This window comes from Pholcus phalangioides, unplaced genomic scaffold (genome assembly GCF_987345545.1).
Source record: "Pholcus phalangioides strain wild (caught in Gottingen) unplaced genomic scaffold, Ppha-v1.0 ptg000008l_1, whole genome shotgun sequence".
NCBI classification, from domain to species: domain Eukaryota; kingdom Metazoa; phylum Arthropoda; class Arachnida; order Araneae; family Pholcidae; genus Pholcus; species Pholcus phalangioides.
This window is the reverse complement of record NW_028301601.1, coordinates 13,815,709-13,835,731: the sequence shown is the minus strand read 5'-3', so window position 1 is coordinate 13,835,731 and position 20,023 is coordinate 13,815,709. Positions and strand designations below refer to the sequence as shown.

Genomic DNA, 20,023 nt, shown 5'->3' with positions numbered 1-20,023 from the left:
TTTTACCTCCCCCCTTTCACCCCCTCCCATGTCATTACTAATAAACCATTAAAAAAAAGTGGTACTGTGGTTGCTCCTATAAATTTTACTTTTCTGTCCTGTATTTGTATCTTATTCCAATCTAATGATTGCCATATAACGGGGGAGAGGGTTGCTCAACCTCCGGCCCACAGGCGTCTACACATGAATGAAAAATCACTGATAAATTTAATTCCAATGTATGGTGCATACATTCGAATATGAAAGTATCCCAGCATCAATCAATGGAGCCAAGATACTTTGTGCGTACTTGGTTATAGTCTAGCAACAAAATCAACAATGCATTACATAATATCTGTACATATTATCTTTAACAGCACATCCTAAAGCATATTTTGAAATAATGAAATAATTTTCCAAAATAGTTTCGTGGGCCGATTAAAATTCTAGACGCGGCCCACCACTCGTGTGATTTAAATTCTCGCATTACTTGAATGTACAGTGTCCCAAGGAATAGCATGAAAACGATGACAGGCATTAAAGTCATTCTTGAGGAATGTAAATGTGCAAAGTCAGGAATTTCAGCTACGCTATTCATTTTTCAAGGGATTTTTACTGTTATTGAAATAAAATAAAAAAATTAACTTTTTTTAGGGTCCAGGTTGTCCATATAAAAAAATTAACTTTTTTTATATGGACAACCTGCACCCAAAAACCAGATTAAAAAGTTGTTGCCCTGTCTCTTCTGATGCCAATGAAGAAATTTTCACGTTTTTAAGTGCAATATTCACAGAGATGTCCGAATTCCAAAATCAGAGAAAAATTGGGGAAAAAGCATTGTTCGTTAGTTTTTGCTGTTTTTCCCTCAACTTTCCTCTGGTTTTCGAATTCAAGTGAATACGTAGAAACAAGGAAATTCTTGTTAATTAAACTGCCTTTGTTCTTTTCCCTACGCTACTTTTATATTGAAAGCTACATAATAAAAAATATAATACAAAGATTATGTGAAAAAGTCTTTGAAAAGTTAATTTAGTACTTAAAAGGTTAGAATAATACATATTTTATAGATTTTCTCCTGTGATACAGAAAACATTTTTTGTGAAAAATATTTACACGAGACTCAAAAATGAGCCACGTTTAAAATCAGTGACAAAAAATGCATCATAGTTTCCAAAACTTGGCATGTTCATCAGTTTCCAGAGTTTTCCAAAATTTCAATTCTACAGGCCTGAATAATCAAATTTATTATATTAAAAATTGATTCTAAATACGAATTAATGTGAGATTTACTAAGTTGTAATTATTTTTTATATTCGAATTAAAAACAAAATGAACTAAAACTAATATATATTTTATTGTGGTCTTTTATTTCTATATGTCATTGCGTATATTTTTTATTGCAGTACATGTAGTTTAATACAATCACCATATGAACATATGCGTCGCTGTATTGGAAAAAAAGAATCATCAATATATAACATTTTGTTTATGAACTTAACAAAAGACCCCGCATCCGGCGTACATTTCCTGATATAAAATTTATTAAATGCTTATTTTTAATTTCAGAAATACTTGCTACATGCTCAGTAATGCTTGTGAAATACTTGCCAATTTTAAAAATGCTACTCGGTTAATTGACTGTTGAATATCATGTGATACAATAGGCCAGTCTTTTGGAAATTGTTTCTTCTGAAACGATAATGAACATACACGTCACATCTCTCTCAGTGTAAGCACCACCACTAGTCTCTAAAATCACGTTTTTCAAAACGTAGACAACGCAATGCTCGTTCCATGAAATAAGGGTTATTAATATAACATAACAATTAAAATACTGTGTATATGTAGAAGGCACTATGTCCACTTTCGTTAATATTGAGATAATGCTATTAAATTCGCTGTATTTTCATTACACTATACACATAGGAACATCCAAGTCCAATTTCAATAAATAACATATTCACTTTAAACGGCTCTCTTGTAAAATTTTCCTTTTGGCACACGGTGCCCATTATCTCTGACATACAGAAATAGTTTAAAATGTAAACCTGTCGTGTTTGTTACTCATCTGAAAAGCAAGTAAGACGGTACAATATAAAAATTGCAGAGAAAACATGATTTAGTTGTTGTCCCTGTATTAAGACCAGGATGTGAGTCACCTTCATGTGGTTTTGCACCCAAAATGAAATTAAAACACAATAAATATTCCTTTTTTATTTTGATTTCTTAAACAAGCACTAGCTCAAACTTTTTTCAATTTATCGATGCATCGTATAAGAATATGCGCCTTATTGAATACATGTATTACAGAGGAATCCAAATTACCTAAGATTGAATTGTGTCAATTGTTCATAAATTATCATTAGAGAAAACTCTCACAAAATACAAAACGTATGAAATTATCAGAAATGAGCAGCTACATTTGATATTTACTTATTTTGTTTTCATCAGGAAAGTGTAAAATGAAGAGAAGCTTTTTTCCGTTTTGTTGGTAATCCTGCGTTTATAATCGAATGTAGTTTTGTAATACTGTATACAGTTCATAAAAATGTGGGTTCTGCCAAGCACCACATTTGTCCCCCTTTTTTTTAGGAAAATGTCAGAGCTGTCGTTAGGACCAGTAAACGGAATCGCATGACCCCGCCAACCATTCTGTACTATGATTTCTTTATAGTCCAATTAGTAACTGCAAGCGGATGTTGTTCTGAATCGACCAGCTTCATTCCACTTCGGTTCCGACCTAAGTTTAAAAAATCGTATTGTTATCGAATTCATCCATTCGGATTCAATTTATATCCACTTGACACTGTTTCTATACCCCCAGATGGTCAACCATAGCCCAAAGACTCTTACCAAAGTTCCGACCGGTGCCAATAAAAGCATCTTTAGCCCCATTCACATGTGCAAGATTAGGGGTTGCTTTGGTGATAATTACCGGCATGACAACTTTTTTCCCCTCGTAGGGAAGAAAAAAGGTGGGAGAGAAGCTCATTGAAAAAAGCCCATGTTTCTTGGCGTGGATTGGAGGTCGACATGGAGGAAAGAATACGTGGTGTTATTCCTTCTTCCATGGGAGGGCGACATCGACCTTCTATCCCATAATCCTTTGCGCCGGCGAAAACTACTATAAGCTTGGTCAGCTGGGGCAAGCACAAAGCTGCATTAAGAGTATGATATCTTTCAAGCGGCTTTGGGCAAGCACGAATTTTGTCCGAAGAAGAGGTTAGAGGATAAAATATGTGCCTCCCCCCCCCCCCCCCCCAAGGTTCGGACACTAGACCCATTTATTCCCTCCTAGTTGCGGCCCTGCTCAGGAGGGAGACATTTAAACAACATGCGTTCACTGATTTAGTAAATGTCTGCATTCCAGATCACGGATACTCTCTCCCCCCCCCCCTGATGTCTGATTCAGGGCCCCGCCATATATGTTCAAATTTTTCCGCTTGGGCCGTATGATCAAAAAGGAGGAATTAAATTAATTTGAGAAAGATCAATTGATAGAAGAGTTGATCAACTTTTCCCAAGAATATTAAGAAGACACCAATGAATAAGGCAAATACACGAAAATAAAAAGTCCTAATGCATTTCAACACCAATGGGTGCCGTCTTCAGAGGAAAATTTAACCACTAGTCAGGCTGACTGAGCTTCTTCCGCTGAGCAACCGAGCGTTACGATTTGGTATTCAACCCAAGTGGGAAACTCGGTCAGCGTGACTAGTGGTTAAATTTTCCTCTGAAGACGGCACCCATTGGTGTTGAAATGCATTAGGACTTTTTATTTTCATGTATTTGCCTTATTCGTTGGTGTGTTCTTAATGATCAATTGATGCTGGAATGATTTGTGTACAGTTACTACTGCACCATAATCAGTAGAGCATTATTATATAATTCGATATCGTTTAAGTTTTACCCAGACGTGCACTTTTTAGTCTACGGGCTGTATATGAGATGGAAACAGCTTACGGGCCACAAACTGATACAATTATCGTGTTGTAAGCACTGGTTACTTTCTTAACATTTTTTCACGAGCTGGATGGATTCTCTTGGGGGCTGACAGTTTCTGGTTGCCTCGATGTACGGGACTCTAGCCCTTAAACAGAAGTGGAAAGTGGTGCGTTGCATTATATGTTTATTGATTATTGGGGGGGGGGGGGGTTAAACACCTTCAACCTCAGGCCCGGGGGACGGAAGTTGTGCTCACTTGGTTTAACCAAATGTATTTGTAGGTAATTTTTTATTTTTTTTTTGTCGTAATTGCACACTGAGCCGAATAAAATTATCGAATGGATCTATCAGATTGGCTTGAGGGGCAGAGTTTGTGCACCTATGTATTAAATTACGGTGAAACCTGTATATAACGATACTCTGTAGACCAAGAAAGAATATTGTTGTTTGAAAAACTTGGCTTACATACTTACGGGAGCGGTAGCCCAGGTCAATAAGATACTCGCCTAAAGTACCGAAGGATATTTAGAAGTGTCGCGAGTTTGATAAACGGTTCATCCTTGTCAGAAACTTTCCTGACACGAGTACAAAAGATACGGTGACATGACCACAAGAAAAGATTGCTACCGCAGGGAGCCCCACTCTGAGGGGTTAGCGCACCAACCTCTAGATGTGTTTAAAAGAGACTGCCGTTCGGAATCGACAATAAATTGTAGGTCCCTCATGTGCAGGAAATGAATGTGGTGCGACAAAAATTATCAAATGAGCATATTTACTATCGAAGGTCATGTTCTCGGGCTATGCCAACATGGAGACATGAGCTAAGATGGCCCTGGTTTCATGGACAGTTCTGCTGGATTCTGAATGAATAGTCACATTTTTCCCCAACATATTTCATGAGAAAAATTTATTTCATCACAGCTCTCTGTGGCCCTCATCACCACTTTGTGTGACTTCTCTTTCAGCTGATTTTCTTCCATGAGTCCCCTTAGAATATCCTAGGATAGCGAGGGGGCCATATGACTGAGGCGGATATAGAGCTCGCTGTTGGGAGGGGTGTTTTTTTTTTGCATTTCCGGGACATTCCCCATTTTTTCTCCATCATGCCTTGTCTTATTTTTTAGCTGAAGCGTTATTGAATTTGTTATTTAATCGAAGACGTTGATACAGGTAATTTTCGACGGATTGATTGATTACAATATTATCATATAGAAGTCATGAAATTTCATGAATTATCGCATTAAGGGCAATGTTACATATTTCGCTTGGGGTGGAAGGTTGTTACCCTGATCACCCCTCTCCCATAGATCGTGTCTGCAGCCTGCATATGACTATAGGTTGAGAACCGCTGCATTAGTGTACCGCGGCACTCTGTTTCTTAATAGCAGTCCCGTTATTATTCTGTAATCAAACTGTGTGCCGCAGCTCACTGAGGTGCCGGGATGTTCGTGGTATTGAATTATCGCATGTAGTAATAAGCCGGTGTTCAATAAAACTATCAGTAGAATATTTACGGCTCAAATAGGAACGGCGTCCCTAGATTGCTGCAGCTCACAATTCGGGAATCAAACCCCTGTCACTGTCATCAACACAATTCCTAACATATCTCGCGGCGCTGGCGTACTTGAAGGGAAAAGTATCTTGATTGGGCCCACAGACAAACTGATTTTTCTAAACAGCCCCCCCCCCCCCCACCTAACTAGAAATGATTGCTCAGGGCTGCAACTAGATGATTGGTCGACCGGGGCTCTCCAAACTACCTTCACTGCTTCAAAAAAAGGAGGAACAGATCATTGCCTTTGCGGTGAAATCGGCACTCCCATCCATTACTTGACAGCATGTAAATTAACTGCACATCTAAATCACATGGCTGTGCCCGCTGCTAAAAATTCCACACTCTGGATCAGAGAGATTTTTAAAAACAAAAATAGAGTGAATAAAGTCAAGAAAATAATTAGATGGATAGAAGACAATGAAGACAAAGTGATCCCACGGACGCCTTATCGGCCTATAGCACAAGTACAAACTGCACCACCTTGCCGTTCACAAAGAAACATCAACTATAAAGAAGACTGACTGATAGCACAAGAACAGTATAATGATCGTGGAAATCGAGCGATTTAAATTGAGGATGAAATCGATTATGAATTTTATCTGATTTATTATTGATTTCAATATGGGATTTAGTATTTTATATTCGAATTATAAGATTTAATATCGAATATAGGATTATATGCGTGATTTCCGATTTTATACGTAGACTTGTTCATACACGTATAACTGATTTTATACGCAGTACGATTTTGTAGTTATGATTGTAATGTTATGTATATTTTGTAATGTATGTTTTTTTATAAATAAGTTGCCAGAGGTATCCAGTCCGTGGGGACAATGAGCCGATATTGCCAGATGGCGATGTGGCCTGGGTATCTTTCAGTTTGACGATCAGCCGGTTCAAGCATGCGCTTTAGTACTTCTTTTTAATATTGAAGGAGAAGTTAATGGGTGAAATTTTGCTCCCCCTCTCGTCCGGTGCCCAGGGCACCAGACCTGCCTGCTCGCTCCTAGCTGCGGTCCTGCGATTTCTTACCAATTTGTATACTTAATTTCAAAAATCTTAATGAGATTTCATTATCATGAGGCTTTCCTCAGTGTCTGTTCCTCATTTCCTTCAGTGTTTTGCTGACTTTTGTTGATGGGGAGGGGGTCAAAAATGGCTGAAAATCTGCTTACGTAATACTTGAATGGCCCCTAATTTCCCCTCAAGGTTTCTGGAATTTCCCTCTTGTGGAAGAGAGAAGCTACTTGCTTCCATTGACTTAACATTGCATACAGGAATAGGGGAGGAAAATCAAATAAATTAAAATATATATATTTTTTGATAACACACGATTTTTGTGGAATCCGCTCAGAAAAAAATGAAGTTTTGAGCATGAACAATGTGCGAAAAAATTCATTAAAAACCAACAATTTGACATTATGCTCCCGTTCGAGTGGGGGTCACGTGATGAGTTTCATTCTGAAGCGCGGGTTTGTTAATGGCTAACCTTATATATTCAAGAAACCTTGGGCATAATGACATCAGCTTAATATATCCCCCCCCCCCCAAGTTTTGCTCTTCAGGTTCATAAAGCCTTATCCCACGATTGCTTGGTACGCGACGCAGGGTAAGATAATTAAGGTGAAGATAAAAAGTCTTTGTTGGACACATAAGCCGCAAAAACCACAGCTGGCGTGAAGGAAATCCTGTACTTGTTTGGACATTTCAAAAGAAGACGCTTGGTGGGGAGAAAAAATTCGGGGGGGGGGGGTGCAATAGGGGACTAACATAGTGTGAAGTATATTAGCTGTAGGACAATACGCAGGAGTGCAAACGAGCAGTCTTCCTTCTCTATCAGTTTCGAAGTGTCTGAACGTTCCCTATTGTTGGCTAGATGTTCCTCCCGTTCCGTGGCCTTTGTATTGAAAGCCATAAAAATTATTGCTTTCCCGAGACGAACTCGGATCCTGACAAAGACTTTTATTATCTTTTACTGTAATTATCTAACGCTGCGTCGCGTACCAAGTAATCGTGGGATTGGGGCTTGACTGCTGACTCCCCTCCCATGGTAAAATGGCTGCGGACACTTTTCTCGAATGACCAAAATTGTTGTGTGCGAAAGGGGCCTCTGGCTCTTGTCGCCCTAGGCACTACTAATTTTGAGATGCTCTTATATATTTTGTTCCTTATTTCTTTCCTGAAAAATCATGCCACTCCCACCCCTTAATTCTCAATTTTCAGAATGAAAATTTCCTCTTTACTGCTTGTTTTTCTAAATGTGGTTTTGAGTATTGTGTGAAACACACTCATAACATCTATCACCATCTATGGGCGATTTACTACCGAGTGAGTTGTGTCGGAACTAACTGTGTGAGTGCGTATGCACTGTTTGATTTTTCAGTGCTGCCTGCCATCTATATTTCAGAAGTGAAGTGAGTGATGTGCTATGATTGAATTACATTTGTACTGTTTTAAGGTCTGTGGCGAGACTTTTTAAAGGGGAGATCGGCTCACATTCGCACCTTGAAGTTGAGAACCACAGAAAACCAGCTTCAACCGACCACCACTGTGGCGACCACAAAAACTGCAATCTGAGAAAATTGTAATAACAAAATCGCATGAAAATTTGAAAAGTGCAACACACAGACAGAATGGGAAAAAAGACTAGTTTTCGCTTTCTCGATCTTCTTTTAAGGTTAATAGAATATTAATACCTTCAAAAATGCCAAGTTGTAAGTTTGGTGTACGTTCGGTGAACTTGGCAGGATTTTGAAGTGAGGTCATCAGCGTTTAAAGCATTATAACTAATTAATTATGGGTAAAATAGAAGAACTGAAAGCACTTTTCTCTGTATTAGTTTTTCACAAGGAATCATGAGGTCAATGGTTAGCACCCTGTATAGTTGAGCATGTACATTCAAAACTTTTGTATTTCCCAGTTAGTCAAATCTGAGTTTTCAAGATCTTTCTAATATTTATGAATGCGTTGTTGTTCTGCAATACACATGCGTGTATTTGTTTATCAAGTTTTTTTGGACTAATTAAAATCTTTTGTTTCGTAGGTGTAAAGGAGAGTGACGTGCTTCAAGATATTTTTGACTTGTATAGCGAGTATTTTTTCCATTGTACAGATAGATATTCTACCTCCTACAGCGTTATATATTTTCATCATTTTTTACACAATGAATATGTAATGATAGAGTATTATATAGACATACTACTTCAGTGGCGCTACATGTTGAAGATGGTTTTTATTTTTGATTGGGTGTGTCAATATTCATTTATTAATAAAATCCGAGACATTACTTTATAGTTATTTATTGTATGTAAATGCCGTCTTTTGATATTCTATTTGTGTGACATGGAAGGGATATTAAACTTAAGCAGTCGAACTTGGTTAATTCGAATCTCAAAGGGACAGGAAAATGTTAGAATTATGGAATTCACCAATATAGAATGGCTATATTACCACAAAAAATCGAAAATACTTAATTATGAAAAATGTATTGAATGCTATCACTTAACTATGCTAATTTTCTTTCTTGCAACTAGTGTTTGTATAAAACGTGAACGATGATAAAAATTATTTTGTTCATAACTGTGTAATTTTCTTATGGATGCTCATTGCACAAAATCTTCAAGTTGATTTAGAGAATCAAAGATGCGATTTTCGCGTTTTAAATTCCTAATTTTTGTGTAGTTTTTGCAAGTGCTGGAATAGCCGTTGCTCTTTCTTAGATTAGTTTTCGACCTCGTCGTGAGAAAATTCAATGTGGCTTTATTCTCTACTTTTTCACCAATGTTCACATTTCAAGTTAATTTTTTTTAAAGTTGAACAAAAAGGCGTATGAATCTCGATTGGGCGTGGTGAAAAATGTTGCATTGGTGTTTCAAAATAAACAAACAATAATGCTAGAGAGATATGAATCTTCAACATGTTTTCTCAAGAAAGTCACTGGGATTTCAGCAGCCCAGCGTTAAAAAATTGTCTGAAGGGAAAATTATTACAGTACACTCATACAGAATCATTTACATCTGCGATTGATGGGTGCTAATGAAGTCATCCAAATTTCGTTGAAACACCATCTGCAGCAGGGAGACAAAAGCCAGTGTGTGAAACTGATAACCAAATCATTGCTTCTTATAACTGAAACAAATAAAGTTCAGATTTGTTTGTATTGTAATTTTTTTAATGTTGAAATATAGAGAGAAAGGTTACATGTTATATTCTGCATTGCAAATCCATATCAGAATCCAACTTCAAATTATCTAATCTGTAGGGGAAAAAATCAAATTAAGCATGTAATTTCAACATTATAATAAAGTAGAAACTCAAGGGGAATTCCCAATATTCGAATTAACCAAGTTCACCTGTATTTTATATGTAATCATCAAGTTTAAAATTTCGTCCCGTTACTATGGAACTGACTTGTTTGTTGGTTCATACATTAAAAATATAAAATACAGTCGGACCCGTTCATAATGTAGTTGAAACTATTCGTTATACGCGAACTGCATTATATCGGTACCGTCTTGGAAAAATGATGCGTTTAAGCACAAAATAAAATTTACATGTATAATATGTACCTTTCAATAATCTAAGCATTCTTAAAATTAATAGATTACAGTAATACATGTTAAAAATTTAAAATTTTCATGTATTGAATGCCATCAACAAAAATATGTGTCAAACCTTGTCTTTTTTCCGCCTTGATGCGATTGTGGACGTTAAACATTTTGCGTTTAAATCATTTTTGCCAAATACGTATGCAAAATGTGAAGCCTTTTCTTTTAGTAAAAGCACGGGCTCCCCTCGGAAAATATTTCCCCTCATTTCTCCGAATCATTTAAAGAAAGAATAATGAACTCTGAGTAATCCCAAATGTTTTCAATGTCTTACTTTTCGACCGACTAAATGGTTGCAACTTTTGAAGCAGTGAATAGCGTTTAGTACCTGGTGTTTTCAAAATTAGTTTGCACATGATGAAACCTCCACAACCGATGTTCGAATCTAGGAAGAGAATGATGCGTTTAAGGGAGTTGGTGCACGCAAATGTTCCAATGTTTAAATACTATGAAATTTTCCGCGTCTAACTGTGTCGAAGTTTTTGTTCTACCTAAAATATTTTAATATAAAATGGCTCAACATCAGTGAAAGAATCCATAGACACATTATGTATAATATAAACATTTACTACGCATAAAATAAAGTGAAGCGGGATTATAACAAAGATACAAACGTGCCTACGATACGACGGCCAAATAGCAACTGATAAGTAGCTCATATTATCGCATAAGGTCGCTGAGCTCAATACGGAAATTGCATTCCATAGCATCAGTTCTCCCCTAAATGCAAATTTTGATTGTTTCCAAAAAATTATAATTCAGAAACTACGTACACAAAGCAATTTCAGACAGTTGACATGTTTACATCGTGAGGGACCTTTTGGTTAAAATATCACCTCCCATCTGAGTCGTAGACACATATTCTAATGATATAATATTTTCATTTAAAGCCTCTCTAACAAAACGATGTCGGATATCGATATGTTTACGATATGTTCGACTAACTGTGATTATCAACAAATATTTTAGTTTCACATATATCATGCATTCCTAACTCTGAAATCACTTTTTGTAAATAAATGGCTTCCTTAACACCTTCTGTAAGTGCCATGTATTCTGCTTCAGTTGAACTTGAAGCAACAGTCTTTGGCTTATGGGATTCCCATGAAATTACAGTTCCACTTAGTACAAAACAATATCCAGTATAAGATTTATGATTATTATCATTTCCTCAATCTGCATCTGTATAACCATATAAATAATCATTGCAACATTCAAAAATTAAGCCATAATTAACTGTTTTCTTCAAATATCTCAACACACGTTTTGCAGCAATACAGTGAGAATTATCAAAACATGTTAAATATTGACTTAAGTTACTGACTGCGTGAGCAATATCTGGTCTAGTACAAACAGTTAAATACATCAAAGCCCCAACTAATTCCCCGTAGGGAAAATCAGTTTCTTCATTATCATTGAGCTTTGTGCTGTCTATTGGAGTTGTTATGGGATTGCAATCAGCCATGTTGAAACGATCTAAAAGATCTCTAATATAATCAGATTGACTCATTGAAATTTTCCCATTCTTATGATTGAACTCCACACCAAAACGGTGTTTCACTAGTCCCATGTATTCAACAGATAATTCCCTTTTCAAATACCCATTCAATTCAAAAATTGTATCACAATCTTGAGAAAATACCAGAATATCATCCACATATACACTATCTACCAATAAGTATTTGGACACCTGTGATAGAAAAGAAAAACTAACTTTATTCAAAATCAATAGTTGGTAGAGCCTTCACGAGAGGCAATTACAGCGTGAACCCTCCGGGGCATACTTTCCACAAGTCCTTGTGTGACGGCTAGTGGTATTTTCTTCCACTCGGCTTGGAGAAGACATGTCAGTTCCTTCACCGATTTTGGACGGGTAGGGCACCCCTTAATTCGGCGATCCAACTCGTCTCAGAGGTTCTCGATAGGGTTCAGGTCCGGGCTCTGGGCAGGCCAGTCCATTCGATGAACCCCATTGGCACCATACCAAGCCTTGGTTAACCTCGCAGTATGACAGCTGGCATTGTCGTCCTGGAAGTAACAGGGGTCCACCCTGTAAAACTGCCACAACGTAGGAAGCACATTGTCATCCAAAATAGTGCAGTAGGCATCGGCGTTGAGCTTACCATGAATGGGGACCAAGGGTCCCAGTCCATACCAGGAGAAACACCCCCAGACCATAATTCCACCTCCGCCGAACTTGACTGTCGGCATAATGCATTCTGGCAGGAGACGATCTCCAGGCAGACCCAGACCCTGCCATCCGAACGGTAGAGGGTGAACCTCGTCGCTCCAAAGAACCCGTTTCCACTGATCTACGGTCCAATTTCGATGTGCTTTGCACCACATTAACCGAGCAACGCGGTTGGACTTTGTGATCAAAGGCTTATGGGCAGCAGCACGACCATGAAAACCAATCAGATGTGCTTCCTTACGGATGGTATTCATTGAAACAATACTCCCGGATGCCTGTTGAAACTCCTCGCGGATGAGGGCCATCGGTTGGGTGCGGTTCTTCCGAATTTCTCTGGACAGCACCCGTCGGTCTCTATCTCCCAGTTTCGTTGGTCTGCCGACTCGGGGCAAATTCCGACAATCACAGCTCACCTTCCACTTCTTAATCACATAGGCCACTGTCGATTTTGGGTACTTCAGCTCGCTAGATATGTCCCTTAAGGATCGGTCATTTTTGTGATACCCTATAATTATACCTTTCTCGAAATCAGAGCTCCGAACTGCGCGGCATCTTGCATGCGACTAATGCCGATGTTGTTTCCTACACGATATATACCGGCGGAGGGCGTGACGTATCTCAGGACCGTAGATATCGTCATTTGCATAGGTGTCCAAATACTTATTGGTAGATAGTGTACAGTTAAAATACACTGCTGGCCACCCAAATTGCAACACCAAGAAAGACAAGAGATATCGCAACAATATTTATTTTGTAGATAACATGTTGACCAAGCATCAAATGATTAAATTTATAGACTTCTGTGAAGTGTGGTTCCTGCCAAAATCAGTAGCCAGAGTAGCCGCCATTGTTGGAGATCACCGCTGCCACACGCCTCGGCATTGATTCAAAGAGACTTTGGATGTGTTCTTGGGGTACAGCAGACCAAGCAGCTTCCACGCGTTGCCAAAGTTGATCTGATGTGGCAGCTGGGGATGTAATCTTGGTCAATCGTTGAGCAACCATGGACCACATGTTTTCTATCGGCGAAAGATCCGGAGAGCGAGCTGGCCAGGGAAGCAATTCAATCTGTCGATTGACGAAGAACCTTTGGACAATGCGTGCCACGTGTGGTCGCGCATTATCCTGTTGAAATATGGCTGTGGGCAAGCCCTGAAGGTAAGGAAGGACAACTGGCTCCAACTGGAAAAAAATTCAGAGGAGGAAAATGGATTGGAAGCAGTGGATTGAAAATGTTTGACGATGATGATACAATAATAATAATTATACAGGGTTTTTGGACGATGATGATGACATATTAAGCATGTGGTCTTTGCTCTCCCTCGGAAAAAGTTGAAATGACGGTTCTACTCGGGACCTCCTACCAATCAAGTCCGTGTTTAGACCCATAACTCGAGTACCTCTGGCTTGGTGGATTTTTACGACCCAACTCGGAAGCCCAAACGTAAATGCGTCGTGGGTCACTTAAATGATCTGGGAAGTGGGCCGTTAATAGAGGTAACATGCCCGTTAAGAGAGATACAGTCACTCGTGCGGTCAATCAATCGCTCACTCATACAATAAATTACTCAGTCACCCACTTGATCACTAGCGCGTATGGCCAATCACTTTGTCACTCATCACTCATTTGTTCATTCAAACAGTCAATTACTTGGCGAACAATCGCCAAATACTCGGCGAACAATTTGCAATTTTTTTGACAAGAATTTGCGCTGTTGGCGAGAATTGGAAATTTTGTGCCGTATTTCCGGCAAAATTATAATGGAAAATGGCATGCGTATTTCTTATTACTTAAAACTTTCACCGTTAGGCGTCCTGTCCCTTATCACGTTTCACCAGAAAGAGTCATCTTCACTACAGGGAGTAGCCTTAGATGCTGAAAACCCTGAATAATAAAGTCAAGTCAAGTCAATACCACAAATAGGGCCGGAGCTGTCACACTGCAACTTGTTGCAGTGTCTCAACGTTTGAGTGGTGATGAAAAATGGCGGCTTATTCGTCACGCGTTTGAGGTCGGCTTTTTCTTCCTGTTTGCTAAATTTTCAGGGTTTTTTTTTTTTTTCTCTGTTTCGCTTAATTCTTCGCTTTTGTTGTTTTTTTCAGTGTTCAAACGTATATATAATATTTTTTTTGCTCTTTTTGGCCAACTAGTTAGTATCTGGGGTGTTTCTTCAGTGACGTAGGTGTAGATACTTCTAATACTGCATTGTTCTCTCCCAATGAATACCATCAATCATTGAATTCTCTATCCTCTAATATGTTTTCTCCCATGGAGACATTGAATGACTTACCTTCTACATCGGCGGAAAATAATCTCTGGGTTTCGGACATCGGCCCCAAGGACATTATTCAAAATCTATCTGGATCAAACTTACAGTTCACCGTCAAGATTGTTGGAGATACGACCATCCCTAAATCAAAGCCCAAGGAATTACGTATGTGCCTTGAACAAAAATTCCTGAATGCAAAACTCATCGATGAAATCCGATTCGCAAGAAATGGTGACCTACTTCTCACTTCAGCATCACCTGAAGTTGTATTGGAGGCCCTATCGCTGTCCTCTATTGGAAATATTCGGGTCAGAGCGACTCTACTTACTGATACATTATCTTCAAAACTGCTTCTGAGAGATATTCCATGTTCCGAAAAGCTGAGTGATGTGGCGTTAGAGCTGATGGACAATGGTTTGGTTCCATTGTGCATTAGACGTTTTGTGAAAAATAACATACCCACAAATACTTTGTTAATTACCATCTTGGGCAGTTCCATTCCTGCTGATCTCAAATTATGGTTCCAAATCTTCCATCCTCAAGAGTTTATAGAAAAACCAAGCCAATGCACTCGTTGCTTCAAATTTACCCATCGTACTAAATTTTGTCCAGTTACGATCACTATCTGTAGGACCTGTGGTGATCATCATGATACAGAATCATGTTCAAATGCTCCTAAATGTATAAACTGCGCTCAAGGTCATGATCCCATGGACAAGAAGTGCCCAACATATATTAAAGAGGCAGAAATAATCAAGTACAAAACAATCAAGCGGATTCCAATTCATCAAGCTCGCAAATTCTTCCAAGATAAATCGCCAACTTTTGCTGACAGAGCAAGTATAAATTGTGTGCCATCAACTATCACAGACTTAAAAATCGATATCCAAAATTTGGTCCGTAAAGAAATCGAATCAATGCATGAAAAAATAATTGAAGATGTGAAAATCTCCATGCATGCACTGATCACTGAAGCTATTCAGTCAATTGTTCCAGATCTGATATCTCAAGTCATCAAGGAAGCTGTACCACTATTGTCATCTGCACTTAACAGTGAGCTGATCGCATCCGCATTCACCAGTGAACTGCCTCATAAGAAAAATAAAGTACAAGTTCCTCTTTCAAAGGATACTCCTGCACAGCAGCCATTGCTAGAGTCCTCTACAGTCACACCAAAGCGAAACTGTTCAAACCATCATAATCAATGATAATTTTTTTTTTTTTTTTCTTTTTCCCCTCTCTTATTTCAGTACAAGTCGGTACTGTTTTTGTGTTCAACTGCTAGATTTGCAGATATGTTAATTTTCAATTTTACTTCATTGAATAAGCTATTCATGGTTTTCAAGATTTTGTTCTTTCTACTTTAGTCAAGATTATTCAATTTTCTGTATGTTTACATCATTGAAGGTGCTTCAATGGAACTTGCGCAGCATCAATAACAAGAGATTACACCTTCTTCGTTTTCAAAAAGATTATGATGTACTTTGTCTCCAGGAGACATTCCTTACATGTAATGACCGTTTCCACTTACCAAACTTTATAATATACAGATGTGACCGAGACAACAGCTCAGGCAGAGGTGGTGTTCTCACTGCTGTTCGCTCTACATACCCTTCACACGTTATTCATAAATTCTGTCTTCAAGGCGTTGAAGTAATCATTATCAAGATTCATTTCCATAACAAGTACATTCATATAGCAAACACCTATTTGGCTGACACTTCCGAAATCCCTACAGTCATGAATACTATTCTTTCTAAAATCTCATCTCCATTCATCATTGTTGGTGATTTTAATTCGTCCCATTCTTCTTGGAACAGTCCTCGGACAGACACAGCTGGCAGAAATCTTTTTTTGTGGCTTCAACAAAACCCAGTTTGTCTGATCCAACCCAAGTGTGCCACTCATTTTTCAAGCAATTCGTCGAACACAATAGATTTATGTTTTTGTTCTTCAAACTTAATGGGTAAAATTAACTGGTACAGCAGTGACTCCCTTTACGATAGTGATCATCTGCCTATTTGTCTCGACATCAATCTTCGGGTAAATAAATTTTCTCGCAAAATAGCCATCACAAACTGGGATTTTTTCAAGGAAAAGTTGACATCATTTGACAATACTTGCTCTTTTTCTGATCATGTAGAAAAATCCTGCATATCAGCTACAAAAAAGGTGCAATCACATCCTCACCAGTATAATGAGTATTTTGATTCATCCTTAAGATCATTGCTCATCTGCAAGAAAAGGTCATTCAGACAATATCTGAGATGCCCTTGGCCTCCGTGTTGGATCATCTTTAAGAAAAATAATGCAAAATTCAAGAAGGAGCTCAACCTCCGAAAAAGGGAATTTATGTCAGAAAATATTTTTATTCATGCCACTTATCCTAAGATTTTTACAATTCTTAGAAAACTCAAACTCATCCAGTCTAAACTCCAAGTGGATCGTCATCTTGTGTTCCAGGTCAATAATTTAGAAGTGGTGGACCCTATGGATCAGCTAAATCTTCTCCAGTCATCTCTTATAAATAATTACACTCACAAGGTCTTTGACTGTTTCAGTGGCCCCCATCAAGACTTCTCTAGTTTAATGAATGTTCCGATTACCATTGGAGAGCTCAAATCTGCAATTCGCCGTACTCCAAACACATCGCCAGGTCCTGATGGTATCAACGCTAAATCATACTCTTTAATTCCTGACTATCAAATTCATCTTTTGTGTGCTGAATACAACAAAATTTGGCTCTCTGGAACTATTCCAGTGGATTGGAAGTATGGAAAAGTAATTTTTTTACTCAAACCTAATAAAAACCCAAGTTGTCCTAAGTCTTATCGTCCACTGACATTAACAAACGTAAAACTGAAGATTTTGGAACGAATAATTCTGTACAGACTCAACTGGATCTCATTAAAATACAAACTCTTCCCAGCGAACATTTATGCCTTTAAACCACGTTCTGGATCTCAAAACCTTCTTAATGACTTAAAATGCTTTATTTCTAATACTTTCAGGCTCAAAGAATTTGGCGTCATTGTTTCTCTTGATATTAAAGGCGCCTATGACTCTGTCATCTATTCTGCTCTTTTATACAAGCTCAAATCTTTTGGGTTTCATGGTACTTTCGTTAAATGGATGGAGAATTTTTTGATGGACAGAAGATGCATCATTAGTTGGAGAAACCATCAGTCAGATTGGATTGACTTAAAAAGGGGATTGCCTCAAGGATGTGTTACTTCTCCATGGCTATTTAATATTTATATTTCTGACATTCTTTCTCACCTTCCCAACTCCATTCATCCCTTCATTTATGCTGATGACATTTTTCTTTGGATCAGTAAATCAGACTTGAATGTCGTTACAGACGAATTGAATTCTGCCTTAAACCTTGTTTCAAATTGGATGGATCAGTGGGGATTTGTTCTGTCTACTGAAAAATGCAGTTACAGCATTTTTACGAAAAAAAATGTTCCTTTTCTCCCAAATATCCAAATCAACGGTGCTCAGATAAATTACGAGGAAAATATCAAGATTCTTGGAGTTATTTGGGATCAAAAGCTGAGTTGGAGCCCCCAGATCAATCACATTTCCAAAAAAGCCATTAACATTTGTAATATCATGAAGTTGATTGCAGGCAGGCTTCGTGGAGCTAAAGGGCATAAACTTTTGGCTATCTGTTCTAACATTACTTCAAGCTTTATGAATTACAGTTCATTCTTGTGGCATAATAGCTCCAAGAAAAATATTCAAAAGTGTTCTGCTATCTATCACCAATCTCTTCGCATTGCTACTGGTCTTCCAATCTCAACACCGATTCCTCTGTTACTCAGCATCTGTGGAAAACCTCCATTTTCACTGTTTTTGTTAAAAAATGCTACTAATCATATTATCAAAGCAAGAGCTTCCCATTACAGCTCTGTGTTCAAACATATCTGTTCTAATTTCAGTTTTGACCGTCAAGGCTTACATACTAAAATTTTGGATCCTTCTATTATTCAATTCATCAAGGACAACAATTTACTTATTCCTCCTCAACCTCTGTTTTTTGCGAATCCTCCTTGGCTTATCACCAATATTGATTTCACAACCAGTTCTCTTCCATTTCAAACATCATCAAATGATCTCCTCACAAAGCAACTTTTTTATGAACATGAACAAAAATTCTGGTCTTGTTCTACTATTATAGCTACAGATGCCTCAAAAGGAGCTCATACCTCTATTGGAATTTTCTGTGCAAAAACTCGTAATTCATTTCAAGCAGCGCTCCATGATTGCTCATCTGTCTTCACTGGAGAATGTGTTGCAATAATGATCGCAGCACTAAAATTCATTGTCAGTAATGAAAACTACATAATTTTATCCGATAGCAAATCAGCTATTCAAGCAATCGCCAACATCAACCCAAAATCACATTCCGTGGTTTTAGCAACTTTTTATGCCTTATATTTAGCATCATTGCGGGCGACAAGAATCTCATTAGTTTGGTGTCCAGGCCACAAGGGGGTCTTCTACAATGAGCTTGCAGATCATCTAGCACGTACAGCAGTTGATTCCGAAAATCCAGTTTTCCCTACATATGCTTACTTCGAGGATGTGATTAATCTTTCACACAAAAATTGGCAATCATCAATTCATCAATATTTTTGTAATCAACCCCTTTATCCAGTTGCAGATCGTTTCTTCGATGCTGTTAAAAAATTTTCGCCCTATTTTACTAGCCGCAAGTTTGAATCACTCTTTTATCGTCTCATGACCAACAGAGCACCTACCAATGGTTACCTTCACAGAATTCATCAAATAAGTTCACCTATCTGTATCTGTGGCAACAATTGTGAATCTAACAATCATTTCTTATTTACGTGTCCCAAATGGTCAACTTTTAGGGAATGCTTTCTGCAGAATGTAGGCCTTGGTAATAATCAGGTATCTGACTGGCACACACTCATTGAAGTGACTCCGAGCACTTTGATCAAGGAATTTGAAATTTTCATGGGAAAATGTAACCGTTTTTAACATTGGCTGCTTTCATTTTTCTAGAAGCTGAGATTTTTGTGGTTTTTTTTTCTTTGCATCATCTACCAGTTTGTTTGTTTTGTTTTGTTGTTTTTTTTTTTTTTTTTTTGCTAAGACTGTTTCTTCATTGTACTTTGTTCCCTACAGTTCTGTTGTTCCTGTTCATCTTCGCAAATGTTTTTATACAAGATTGCACTCTGACGTTTTGAACTAAAGCTGTCCTAAAGCCCTTAGCAGGCATAGAGGACGTTAATCTATCTGTATCTGTATCTGTCTCAACGTTAAAGTTTATTTATATATATATTTATATTATATATATATATATATATGTGTATGTGTATATATATATATATATACACCTTTTTTTAAATATAATGAATCACAGATGGCGCTGTATTAAGACAATATCGGCATAACCATGTCTACTGTAGCTTGTTTCGATAGTTTTACATATATATATATT

At 37.9% G+C, this 20,023-nt stretch overlaps 1 protein-coding gene across 2 annotated transcripts in view; it reads left to right on the top strand.

Moving 5' to 3' along the window:
* LOC149083863 (ubiquitin carboxyl-terminal hydrolase 8-like) overlaps positions 1 to 8,768 on the top strand; it is a 102,431-nt gene extending 93,663 nt beyond the window's left edge. For both annotated transcript variants that reach the window (XM_089234244.1, XM_089234245.1), the window contains exon 24: positions 8,526 to 8,768. The gene's annotated coding sequence lies outside the window, so the exon portion shown is untranslated. The remainder of the gene's footprint in view (positions 1 to 8,525) is intronic.
* The last annotated feature ends 11,255 nt before the right edge of the window (positions 8,769 to 20,023 follow it).